Source organism: Musa acuminata, chromosome BXJ3-7 (assembly GCF_036884655.1).
Source record: "Musa acuminata AAA Group cultivar baxijiao chromosome BXJ3-7, Cavendish_Baxijiao_AAA, whole genome shotgun sequence".
Lineage (NCBI taxonomy): Eukaryota > Viridiplantae > Streptophyta > Magnoliopsida > Zingiberales > Musaceae > Musa > Musa acuminata.
This window is the reverse complement of record NC_088355.1, coordinates 35,011,712-35,025,232: the sequence shown is the minus strand read 5'-3', so window position 1 is coordinate 35,025,232 and position 13,521 is coordinate 35,011,712.

Sequence of the window (13,521 nt, the reverse complement as noted above, 5' to 3'; positions counted from 1 at the left end):
AAGCGCATTTGTAAATGTAGTGAAAGTAGTAAGGAAGTAAATCAGTTTGAAATATGAAAATGATAATGAAAAGAAAAATAGAAATACAAATCGAGTTTTATAGTGGTTCGGTCATCATGACCTATATCCACTCCTGATTCCTCTTCACTCGAGGCCACCGGCTTCCACTACTCGATCATTTTTCAATGGGTAAAGATCAATTATCCTTTTACACTTATTTTTTCTTTTTCATAGGTTTGGGAGATAGCCTTTACAACCACTCACCCGTCTCTTAAATTTTACCCAACACTTACAGCTTGAGAGGAATTCTTATAATATTATAATCGTGTTTTCCTTCTTTTTTGCTCTCAGTTGATACGTTCACTGAGCAAGGATGAGTGGGGTTTTTATAAGCCTCAAATATAGTCAAATTTAGAGCCAAAATAATCTCATCATGGTTTTTTGGGATACTAGGCGATACCATCGCTTGCCAGTCTGATACTAGGCGGTACCATCGCCCAGTTTGGCGATACTAACATACTGACACTATTAGTTATAGATGCCTTGTAAGCTAATTACGTGAGTGATGACACGTATGACTTGACACGTAGTCTTTTTACTTATTATTATTATTTGATATTTTATCACTTTATATTGCCTGTTGCTTGAATATATTGTGATGTCCATAGATCTGTGCAATGGGAATCAGATTGTCATGAGATCACAATAATGAGACTGATTTGTCTTTAAACATAAATCCTAAATAATTCCGATCATAGGTTACTCGAGAGGGATATTGAGATAACCGGATAGATTGGTGTGCTGTATACTCGTCCATATGATAGATGCAACTGGTCTTATAGCTACTTGTGTGGGGACACTAGGGATATAATATATGTGCTCATTGGAGAATGAGTTCATTGATTACTCCGCTTAAGAAATGTTAGATGGTCAATAATACTTTATTATCAGATAGCGATTTCATAGTCCCAGTGGTGTATCTGGTCCTTAGACTTGAGACTCCAAGGATATCCTGTATTAGTACTCCAATCTTTGATACCGGACTTATAGGTCTGAAGGTTCCAAATCTAGCATAGCCGATCATCGAGAGTGATAGCCAACCTTACGATGACTATTGAGTGTCGATATAGGATCATCCACTCTCGTTGTCATAAGAGGAATATCTCACGTATTCTTACTTAGACAAATCTCTGGCCAAAGTCATTCAGATTAAGAGAGAAGAGTTCTCCGGAAGAATCCAATTAGAGTGAGACTCGAGCAGAGATCGTATGAGTCTAACAGCACCATGCCCAGTATATGGTCTATGAGATATTAGATGGATGATGGACTATAGGTATACGGTAACTGAGGACAAATAGGTCCAATGGATTGGATTCCCCTGTATCGTTTAGGGACTGCGGCATAATGACATAGTATGTCCGTTGTCGATGAGTCGAGTGAATTATTATGGAGATAATAATTCACTGAGTTAAAAGAAGTTCTGATAGGTATGACTCACGGCTAGCTCGATATTGGACCTAGAGGGTCACACATATATAGTAGGTATTGCGATGAGTAGAGGTTCGGATATGAGATATTCGTCGAAGCTCCTATTTTATTGGATATCCAAAAAGCCCATAAATTATTGGATCCTCTGGATGAGAACCAATACGAGTTAATAAGGGGTAGAGACCCACTAATCTAATAGGCTTGGGTAGTTGGATGAAGATCTAATACCCAATAGGGCAGAATTCATTAGGGTTAAGTTGACAGGGGATCTTTATAAATAGGAGGGAACCAATGGTTCATAGGCTAAAGCCTCTCTTGGTTGTCACTTCCTATTCTCCTCTCCCCCTCCCCTACTATGTGAATCACCGCTAGAGAGACGGGCACTTAACTTCCTTCATCCTCTCCTTCAAATCTGCAGGAATTCAGGGATATACGATCTCTCTAGGTAATACAACTATTTTACATGTAATTTTTAAGTTTCGCAGATTTTACGCACCAATCTTTGCATAATGACAAACGCATCGATGGGAAATTAAGGGATTTTATTTTTATATTCTTCCACTGCACATGTAATGTCACCCTTAGATTTTCCAATATACACTAGTGATACCATCTCCCAATCTGATGGTACCACCACCTGACACAGTTTGAGAGATTATGTTTGAGCGGTACCTCCGCTTGACACAATCTTAAAGACTATGTTTGGGCGGTACCACCACTAGACCTTGCTGTTAAATCTCATATTTTGATGATAAAACAAATTGATAGTATTTATGATTTGATCTACGTTTTAAGTGACGTAAAAAGCTTCGATTAGGGAGAGACAATTAAAGCAAAAAGAATCATGTTAGGCCGGAGAGAAACATGTTAGAAAATTAGACGTCGAGCCGAAGGATTAGTCGATGTATCGGTAAAATGCTTCAAGCTATGGGTTCGAGCATCGAACCAATTAGAGCATAAATTGAGCTAAGAAAATCGAAGTTGCAGAGGTCAAATGGCCGATTATGCAATAGGTCACTAGAGAGGATGATACACCAAAGAATCGAACGAAGCGTTGATGAATCAATGACATACCGAACAACATGATTCAAGCTTTATAATAATTATCTAGATCGAAGGAGCTTTTATTTGTTCAGGATTAAATACGATAGTGATCAAGGCATAAAGAAAAATGAAGTCCCGGAGTCAAGAACGAGATTTCATTGGGAGTTCAAGAGTTCGTCGGAAGTTCGGACGTTCATCGAAAGTTCTACCGGAATTCACTGAGAAATCCAAGATCTTGTTGAAGAAGCTAGTCGGAACTCGCTAAGAAGATCGCCGTGAAGTCCAAGAGCTTATCGGGAGTCCGTTGGAACATTGCTGAGAGATCATCAAAAGTTCGCCGGAAGAAACCTAAACTAACCAGATCAGATTTGCTTAGTGTATGCCTTACAATTCATAATTAGTACATAATTAGGTCGGAATTGGGCCAATCCAATTAGGGGACTGTTGGGCCTAAGTTTGACTGTTGGGCCAAGTGAAAAGGCCCAAATAGTGACCAAACATGTGAAACTATGGTGGCACTGTTAGGATTAAGAGCACTAAGAGTGGGGGGGGTGAATTAGTGCATCGAAAAACCTTCTACGATTAAAAAAAAACTGCGTTCGTTCGATAAAAGTGATTTCAGTAAGAAAGTCGATTCGTAAATCACTTTAACTTTTGATTAAGTGAGATGCAGCAAAGATATAAATGCAGTTTGTAGTTATGGTTCAAATCAGATAGTAGGCGCAAATTGAAATATGATATTCGTACGAAAAAACTGATTTATGCCTTAATGCTGATTCGTAAATCACTTGATTAAGCAAGATACAGTTAAAGCAAGGATATAAAGGTAGTTTACAGTTATTATAGAAATCAAAACGTAAACGTAAACTGAAATATGATGATCGTACGATAAAACTGATTTACGTTTAAACGCCGATTCGGAAAGTGCAAAGCTTGAAACCCGATCGTATATGTGTAGAAAGCAGTAAGCTTTTGAGGAGATTTGCAAAAAGGATAAGATGCTCAAAGTAAATGCAAACCGAGATTTAGAGTGGTTCGGTCAATCTTGACCTACTCTACTTTTGCTTCCTCCACCGACGAGGTCACCGACGTCCACTAGAGGCCTTCCTTCAATAAGCGAAGGCCAACCACCCTTTTACAGTTTCACTCCTTTTGACGGGCTTAGGAGACAACCCTTACAGAATTTTCTCTCCTCTCTTTAAAGATCAGAACTTGGAAGAAAAGAGGGAGAAGAACTTTTGGCCTTTACAACAATTTTGAGCTCTAAGAATCACAGAATAAGATCAGGATTTCGGTGTGTTTTGAGTGCCCTTTCAGTGCTGAAAGGGTGGGGTATTTATAGGCTCCAACCCAGTTTGAATTTGGAGCTCAAAATTGTCAATTCCCGGAATTTCAGGATCTGGCAGTTGCACTGCCTGCTAGAGCTCGAAGACTGAGCCTCTGGGCGGTGCCACCTCTGTCAGGGGCGGTTGCACCTGCTACCAGAGCTCGAAGACTGAGCTCAGGCAGTGCCACCTCTTGGTTGGGGCGGTTGCACCGCCCAGTCTCGCCGGAGACTGAGCCCAGGCGGTGCCACTGCCTGGCTTGGGCTATTCAACCACTTAGCAGAAATCAAGGTCCGAAAGGGTTGATCCATTCGGCCCAATTTGGGTTTTTCAGGGGCCCAATTGCCCCAAGATTAAGTTAATGGGATCACCTCCCATTTCCAACTTAATCATTGTGCTAACTACGATATTTCCTAAGACATTTACTGCAACTTGCTTTAATGCGTCAATCGCTTCTTCCGGCGAGCTTCCGGCAAACTTCCGTCGATCATCTGATGAACCCTCGGTGATGCTCCTGTGGACTTCCGGCAAATTCCTGGACTTGCGACGATCCACTTGGCGAGTTCTGACGAGCTTCTTTGGCAAGCTCATGGACTTCTCGGATTTATTCCCGTAGAACCTCCGACGATTGTCCGAACTTCCGTCGAACTCTCGAACTCCTAACGTGATCATTGTCTTGACTCTGGTGCAACTCCTACTACATATCTTATTTTCATCATAGTTAATCCTGCACACTTATCTCAACATATAGATTAGATAACAACAATTGACTTTATCATCAAAATCCGAGATTCAACAGGCACAGTCTTTGAGACTCTGTTAGGTGGTAGTACCGCCCAATGTCAATGTCAAGCAGTGGTACCACTAGTCTGGGCAGTGATACCACCCAGACATAGTCTTTTAAGCGGTAGTACCATCAGACTAGGCGATGGTATCGCCTAGTGTCAGTGCTGCAGGTAATGGTACCACCCAACATAGATGGTGGTACCGCCAGGACCTAGAAAACCTGGAATGAGATCCTTTTAGGGTCCAAGTTCGAATCCACTTGAGCCCTATAAATATCCCTCACATCCTTAGTTAACACACATAAGATTAAAGAGAAAAAAAGAAGATAAATGCTGTTGTAATCTTGTGAGAACTCCTCTAAAAACTCTTAAGTGTTAGTCTTGTTTAAGAGAGGAGTGAAGGGGGTTGTAAAGGTTCTCTCCTGAACCTATCAAAAGGAGAATCAAGTTATAAGGGTAGTTGATCTTCACCCATTGAAGGAAGATTATTAGTGGATGTTGGTGTCCTCGACGGAAGGGGAATCGACGGAGTAGATGTAGGTCATGACGATAAAACCAATATAAAACTTAGTTTGCATTTACTTTAAATTCTTTACTTACATTGCAAACTGTCTTATTTGCTTTACCTTCTCAATATATTCTTCTGTATGCTTTCAAGTTAAATTTATCTTTATAAAATGGTTTTCGTCGAAATCGGTTTTTCATCGTACGATGAAATTTCAAAACCGATGATTTTATTCGTTGTACTAATTCACCCCCCTCTTAGTGCCAACTCGATCCTAACACCTGCTACAATACATTAAATGGGCCAAATAATAGGCCCAATTCAGTTTTGATTCAGGCCCAGTTGGCCCCTAATTGAGTTGATATTGTTTCACCAAATACTGACTCAATTAGACTTAAACTAACTCGATCTAGACAAATTATTACAAAGCATAAATTATATGTTGTCTGACATGTTATTAGTTCTTCTGGCGTTTCGTCCAATCCTTCAAGGTATTGCCTAATCGGCATGTTGACTCCTGCAACTTCTGATCTTCTTGGCCTAATGTCTGATCCTTTGGCCCGATGCCCGAATTCATGGCACGAAGTCCTTCTGCTAGCACGGTGACTAATCCTCTAGCCCAACGTCCAATCTTCTAACATGTTCAACTTCGACCCAACATCTGATTCCTTCTACTTCAATTAATTTGCCTCTCCTTGATCGAAGTTAGTTTTGCATCACTTGAAACATAGATTAGATCATAACATTATCAATTAGTTTCATCATCAAAATCGAAGATTCAACATAACTTCAATCAAGGAAAGATAATTCGATTAAAAAAAGAAAGAATAAGATATTGGGCTGAAGGAATGGTCGACATGCCGGAAGGACTTTATGCCATGAGTTCAAGCATCGGGTCGAAAGATTAAACATTGCGCTAAGGAGATCGGAAGTTATAAGAGTCAACATGCCGATTGAGCAATACACCGAAAGAGAGGATGATGCGCTGAAGAATCGGACAAAGCGTCGAATGAACTAATAACATGTCGGACTACATAGGATTTATGCTTATAATCGTGTGTATTTAGATCGAGTTAGTTTAGGTATAATTAAGTCAATTTTGGGGTACAATAATGGTAACTTAACTAAGGGCTCATTGGGCCTGAGTTGGGGCTATTTTGGGCTAAAAGGAAAGCTCATTCAGTAACCCTTAGTTGGCCTAAGCAATAGCACCACCAAGGGTAGCGGTGGCATCGCTTGAGACTCGGCCTCTCAGGCTATCTAGGCGATAGTACTACACAGACACAATCTCTGAGACTATGTCAAGTAGTGATATCGCTAGATTAGGCGGTGGTACCACCCAATGCCAGTGTCAGACTAACAAGTAGTGGTACCGCTAGTTGTCAATCTGGTAGATGATGGTACCACCTAGTAATGGTGGTACCACTAGTATCTTGGAAACCTAGGATGATATAATTTTTTGGCTCTATTTATTAAGTCATTTAGGGTCTATAAATACCATAATATTTCCTACTTAGCTAAGCAAGAAAAGTGAATGAAAACTTGGGGTTTAAAGTATGAAAACTCTGTGAGAAAGTTGAGTCCCTCCTCGTTGAGCTTAGAGGTTGTTCTAAAGGAGGTGTATAAGGGATACTTTGTAAAAGAGGAGTGTAAAGGTTCTCTCCCAAGCCTATGAAAAGAAGAAAGAGTTATAAGGGTAGTTGATCTTTATCTATTAGAAAGAAGATTGGTAGTGGAAGCTGATAGCCTCAAGTGAAGAGGAATCAGGAGTGGACGTCGGTCACGATGATCGAACCACTGTAAATCTAGTGTGCTCTTTTCTTTTGTTATTTACCTTCATTACTTACTAATTTTACTTGCTCACTGCTTTTACGCATGTTATAATAACCAATAGAATTCAGATAGATTTTAACATAGCTACCAGGGAGAATGTTTTGTCATAGTCAACATATTGCCTTTGACAATATCCCTTAGTCACTAGTCTTGCTTTATAGGTCTTCACCTTTCCATTTAATCTATTTTTTTTTTAAAGATCCATTTGTAACTAATGAGTGTGATACCCTCATGTGCATCAACTAGGTTTTAAACCTTATAGGAATATATGGAATCCATCTTGGAATTCATGACTTCTTACTACTTCCTGGAGTCCATACTCGTAATAGTCTCCTTATAGGTACGAGGATCAATATCCTCAACATCCCATTTTTTGATATATCTCACATATCTCTTAAGAGAATGGGATACTCTATCGGACCTAAGTAAAGTCAAAACTTATGTGCTAGATACTTAAATAGACTCGAACTGCGGAATGATGCTTGAGCTAGGTTCTTCAATCTCATTTATCTCTTTCACGGTCTCACTCTCTCCACCAAGAGTATGTTCCTTCTCAAGGAACACTATCCTCTTAGCTACAAATATATTTTAGTCCTTAGGGTATTAGAAATAATATTCATAACTCTCCTTGGGGTATCCCACGAACTTGCACCATTCCATCTTGAATTCCAACTTATTAGGGTTATGTCTTCTAATATGGGTAGGGTAACCCCAAACCTTAACAACCTTAAGATCGGGCTTCTTCACTTTTCATATCTCATACGGTGTACACACTACCAAATTAGTTGAAACTATGTTCAGAAGATAAGTTGTAGATTCTATGGCGTATCCCCATAATAACGTAGATAGTGTTAGGACCCTTTTTCTGAACTTTTGAATAATGTTTATTGAGTCTGTTTAGTTCAGTTGTTTATTGAGTCTGTTTAGTTTAGTTAAAGTCGGGTAGAGGTTTATTTAATATTTAATTATTATTAAGAGTCCAAATCTTAGTGGACTCTAGGTGGAACTCCATAAACAGTGATGTAACCCTTTCTTTTAAATCAATCAATCAATGAAATATTATTCCAGTCTGTTATGACAAACCTTAGGAGGTTGATTATCTTGAAGCGATCAAGGAGGTCGATCCCCTCAAAGTGATCATCCCCTTTTTCTTTCATTTCTTTTACGATAAAACCTTAGTGTTCTATCATTTGGTATCAGAGTGGCGATCCTTAGCGTTCTCGCTGTAGTGTTGTCATAGCTATCCAAAAAAAAAAAAATGTGTGAGGAAGGATGAAGTCGGCAGCCACAAATGCCGATCCTTCTTAACCGAGAAGGAACTTCTGTGTCCCGGCCAATGACCACCATTGCCCCTTCTCCACCATCATCGTTGCTGCCTAGCCAGCAACCACCACTACCGTCGCTGCCCCCTCGTTGCAGTTATCTTTATCTTCAAAAAAAAAAAAAAAAAGAGAAAAAGAAAGAAGAAGCCGCAGCTTGCTTCCCTTGCTTCCGGCCAACCCACCCATTGCTGCTGCTCTCCGGCCAGCGACCACCATCGCCCCGCTCCCCTACCAGAGGCCACCACTGGCCGTCGCCTCCCACTCGAGCCACCACCGCTACCAAGAGACGACGCTGCCAGCATCCCATCTCGTCGTAGCCCCGCTCCCCTTCTCCACCGTCACTTCAGGGCAACCTATTCTCCACCGCTGCCATTGCTTCCTGGCTGCTCGATCACCGCCGCTTGCCACCCAATTGCAACGCTAGTTGCCTCCCCTTGGTTGTAGCTTCGGCCATGCGATCTATCAGCGTTGCTATTTCTGTGGTGCGATATAAACAGAGCAGTCGCCGGTCCCTCTACTACCGCGGGTGCCGGTTGCCTCCACCATCACCGCTGCTTCCCGGCCACTTCAATGCCACCCACCTCCTTCGTTGCCAAGCCACCACCGTTGCCAGCCACCATGCGATGACCATCGCTCGCCTCCTAGTGCCGGTCCCCCTTGCTCTGCATCCGTAGTGATAGAAATAAGGCAACTCACCGGTTGCCCTTGTTCCCAACCGTGACACCACCGACTCCTTCTCCACCATCGTCGCTGCTTCTTGGTGGCTCGACCACCACCGCTGCTGCTCCCCAACCAGCAAACTCCCCTCCTCGTAGCACCGTAACTGCCACAACCACATCTTCTCCCCTCTGAAGCCCATCTGGTTGAAAGGGCCCCATGGCTCCTTGCTTTCGGCCAGCCCCACCGTAGCTACTGCATTCTGGCCAGCGTCCACCGTCATCATTGCTCCTTGGCCAGCAACCTTCCCTCCTTGCTGCTCTACCCTACTCGAGCGAGAAGGGTCGCGGCCACTGTTTCCTGGCTAGCGGACCAACCCCCTTGTTGCTTTTACCATCGGCGACGCTGCCCCAACCGCGCCACCATCGCGCCACCACCAGTGGATCAAAACAAGGCAACCATAATCGCCGTAGCCACCATAATTTCCTTAATCGCATGTGATCCCTCGGTGTCACCAGTGCCTCCTTATGTAGTGCGATAGAGATAGAGTAATGCTGCCTTCCATCCGCGTCGTCGCAGCCACCGCAACAGCGAGCCCTTAGTGCTGCTGCCCCCATCCGCACCACTATCGCTGCCTCCCAGCCCTCAATAGCAGTGATCCCTTCATGCAGTGACTACAGCTACACCCCCGCATCCTTACAGCAACCCTTCATTCACACAGTGCTGCCATCATCTAGGTCACAATAGTAGCACTGAATAGGGCAGTGATTGATGTCCTAGTCCAGACACCAAAAATAGGAGTTGAGATTACAAATTGCAGTCTTACGCAATGGCCACCGATAACTCAATGAAAGCACAAATGGAAGCATGGGAAATCAGAATTGAGAACTAGCTGCAAGAAACATTTAATGATTTCAAAAAGAGCTTAGTAGAGAGCCTCAGTAAATTTCAACAAGATGGGGGCTCAAGTTCTACGTTGCACAGATATGAAAATATAAGGAAAAGGTCCCAAGATTGTGACATAAACTACTCACACATGAAGGTGGAATTTCCAAGATGGGAAGATGGAGATCTGACCAGTTGGATCTCTAGGTCAGAAATTTTTTTTTGTTTTCACAGAACCCCAGAAGAATCTAAGGTAGAAGTGGCCTCAATCCAGCTCGACAGAGATGCAATTCAATTGTACAATTTGTTTGAAACTAGCCATGGAGTTCCTTCATGGGAGTAGTTCAAAAGAGGGCTTCTTGTTTGCTTTGGCCCATTAAAATATGATAATGTTAATGAACAGCTCGCCAAAATTCGTTAGACTTCTACAGTGTGGGAATATCAAAGTAGGTTTGAAAGATTATCAAATCAAGCTAGAGATTGATCAGAACGACAATAACTTCTGTGTATATTTATTAAAGGACTTAATCTAGATATCCGGTGTGAAGTTAAGGCTTGTCAATCCCGCACTATAACAGCTGCAATCTCATTCGTACATCTACATGAGAAAAAAATTAGCAAGGAAAGATCAGTAAGGGGTTTGTACTATGATGAAATGTGGAGCATGGAGTACCGATGTAAACAAGGGCAACTTCTGATGACGGAACCAATTGGAGAGGAACCGAAAGGAATTTGGACTCCGATCATGAAGGTATAGATTCTAATGAAGATGTTGGACCTACCATACATATGATTCATACATTAACCGGTTACGCTTGTTGAATCTCGTATTTTGATGATGAAACTACTTGATATATGTTTATGATTTAATCTGCGTTTTGAGTGATGTAGGATGCCTCGATCAAGATGCGACAATTAAAGCAGGAAAATCATGTTGTGCTGGAGGAACATGTCAGAAGATTGGACGTCGGGCCGGTGGATCGGTCGACGTATCGATAGAAGGCTTCGGGCCATGGACTCGGGCATCGGGCCAAGAAGAGCGGGTATTGTGCCAAGGATATCAGAGTTGCAGAGCAAACTGGCCGATTGGGCAATAGGTCGCAGGAAAGGACGATGTGCCGAAGAATCGGACGAAGAGTCGAGGGACCAATGACATGCTAGACAACTTGGTTAATTGCTTAGGATTAATTGTCTCGATCGAAGTTTTTATTTTGAGTGTGCAGGATTAACTACAATGGAAGAAAGACATGCAGCAAGGTTTGCGCCGGAGTCAAGACAATGATCACGTTAGGAGTTCGAGAGTTCTACGGAAGTTCGGACGGTCATCGGAGGTTCTGCGGGAACAAATCCGAGAAGTCCAGGAGCTTGCCAAAGAAGCCCGTCGGAACTTTCCAAGTGGATCATCGCAAGTCTAGGAGTTTGCCGGAAGTCCGCAGGAGCATCACCGAGGGTTCATCGGATGATCGACGGAAGTTCGTCGGAAGCTCGCCAAAAGAAGCGATTGACGTACCGGAGCAAGTTGCAGTAAATGTCTTAGAAAATAATCATAGTTAGCACAATGATTAAGTTAGAAATGGGAGGTGATCCCATTAACTTAATCTTAGGGCAATTGGGCCCCTGAAAAACTCAAATTGGGCCGAATGGATCTACCCATTCGGACCCTGATTGCTGTGGGAGGTGCAACCGCCCAAGCCAGGAGGTAGCACCGCTTGGGCTAAGTCTCCTAGGGAGACTGGGCGGTGCAACCGCCCTAGCCACGAGGTGCAACCGCCTAGGCTCAATCTCCAAGCGAGACTAGGCGATGCAACCTCTCTTGATAGGAGGTAGCACCGCCTGAGCTCTGTCTTCGAGCTCTGGCAGAGAGGTGCAACTGCCCCTGACAGAGGTGGCACCGCCCAGAGGCTCAGTCTTCGAGCTTTGCCAGGCGGTGCAACCGCCCCAGTTAGGAGGTGCAACCACCTGATCCCGGAATTCCGGGAATTGACAGTTTTGAGTTCCAAATTTGAACTGGGTTGGGGCCTATAAATACCCCACCCATTTAGCACTGAAAGGAAGCAACTTACACTCGAAATCTTAATATCTTTCTATGATTCTTAGAGCTCAAAATTGTTGTAAAGGCCAAAAGTTCTCCTCCCTCTGTTCTTCAAAGTCTTGAGTTGTAAAGAGAGGAGAGAAAATTTCTGTAAGGGTTGTCTCATAAGCCAGTCAAAAGGAGTGAAACTGTAAAAGGGTGGTTGGCCTTCGTCTATTGAAGGAAGGCCTCTATTTGACGTCGGTGACCTCGTCGGTGGAGGAAGCCAAAAGTGGAGTAGGTCAAGATTGATCGAACCACTCTAAATCTCGGTTTGCATTTCCTTTGAGCATTTTATCTTTACTGCAAACCTCCTAAATAGCTACTGCCTTCTGCGCTTTAACGAACGAATTTCTAAGTTCAGAACTTTTCGAATCTGCATTTAGACGTAAATCGACTTTTTCGTACGATCATTATATTTCAGTTTACGTTTACGTCTTGATTTCAATCATAACTGCAAACTGCCTTCTGCGCATGTATAAAACATATCTCAAAGTTCAGTATCTTCAAAATTCTCATTTAGACGTAAACTGGTTTTATCGTACAAACGTCATATTTTAGTTTGCGCTTGCATTCTAATGTTCATCATAAACTGCAAACTGCCTTTATAGATTTATTTTAACGTCATCTCGCTTAATCTTAAGTAATCTTAGAATCGGCTTTTACATCGAAATCATTTTTTATCAAACGAACGTAGCTTTTGGTTTTAATCGCTGAAAAATTTCCGCTGCACTAATTCACCCCCCCCCCCCCCCCCCTCTTAGTGCTCTTGATCATAACAATATGTATCAGAGCCCGGTATTTCTCATTTCGGATTTACACCCGAGAGAAATGGCTCTTCAAGAGGGCTTATCGGTTGTTCGTCCACCGTTATTTAACGGATTGGACTACATTTATTGAAAAGCTCGAATGAGAGTTTTCTTGATTTCTATGAATCTGAATTTATGGAATATCATTGAAAACGGTTTTCAACTTCCCTCTAAACCGATGAACAAATGGTCGGATTTGGAGAAGAACTATTTTTCTTTAAACGCAAAGGCTATGAATGCCTTATTTTGTACTTTGGACAAAAATGAGTTCAATCGGATTTCTACATGTGAAATGGCTTTTGACATTTGGCGAACACTTGAAATCACGCACGAGGGAATTAGTAGAGTCAAAGACTCGAAAGTTAACTTTTTATTGCATAATTTTGAGCTTTTTCGAATGCAACCAAGCGAGACTATAGGCGACATGTACACCCGTTTCACGGATGTCGTCAATAGTTTAAGAGCTCTTGGAAAATATTTTTCGGATTTTGAACTCGTAAACAAGATTTTGCATTCTCTTTCTAAGAAGTGGGATTCAAAAGTAACTACAATACAAAAAGCTAAAAACCTAAACAACTTACCACTTGAAGAACTAATTGGTTCGTTGATGACATATGAAATGGTGCACAATGCACATGATGAACATGTTGAACACAATCACCTTCTAAAGAACAAGAAGGATTTGAAACTCCGGACAAATGAATGCCACTTGAGCGATGACTCAAGTGATGACAATGATAAACTTGAACTTCGAACACTAAATCTTAATAAGTTTATTAAACAAAAATCTAAAATAA